The sequence below is a fragment of the Phaethon lepturus genome, unplaced genomic scaffold, assembly GCF_000687285.1.
Source record: "Phaethon lepturus isolate BGI_N335 unplaced genomic scaffold, ASM68728v1 scaffold25768, whole genome shotgun sequence".
Lineage (NCBI taxonomy): Eukaryota > Metazoa > Chordata > Aves > Phaethontiformes > Phaethontidae > Phaethon > Phaethon lepturus.
In genome coordinates this window covers 8,327-8,586 of record NW_010560122.1, presented here as the reverse complement: position 1 = coordinate 8,586, position 260 = coordinate 8,327, and the positions used below count along the sequence as shown (strand labels likewise).

The window sequence follows — 260 nt, the reverse complement described above, 5'->3', positions numbered from 1 at the left end:
GGGGCTGCGTCAGCGAGCAGCAGCTGCAGGTCTTCAGCGGGGCGCTGCGGGAGGCGCTCGCAGGTGAGGCGCGGGCTGGGGAAGAGATCGGCTTTGCGGCGAGGAAGCTCCCGGGCGAGAAAAGCCCACTTGTGTCCGTCTCCTTCCTCTCCCTCCTCGGAGCCGGGCGCCCACTGCTGTCCTTCCCCGGTGTCCCCCGTGTTGCTCCCAGGACCTTGTGTCCTTCCCTGGGTGCCCCCCTGTGTCCTCTTGGGTCGGGC

The 260-nt window shown here is 69.6% G+C and overlaps 1 protein-coding gene across 1 annotated transcript in view; it reads left to right on the top strand.

Annotated features, from left to right (window-relative positions):
• Nucleotides 1-6: 6 nt before the first annotated feature.
• The window catches only part of LOC104625839 (protein BTG2-like), a 1,962-nt gene continuing 1,708 nt past the window's right edge, over nucleotides 7-260 (top strand). Inside the window, exon 1 of the mRNA XM_010293584.1 lies at nucleotides 7-63. The gene's annotated coding sequence lies outside the window, so the exon portion shown is untranslated. The remainder of the gene's footprint in view (nucleotides 64-260) is intronic.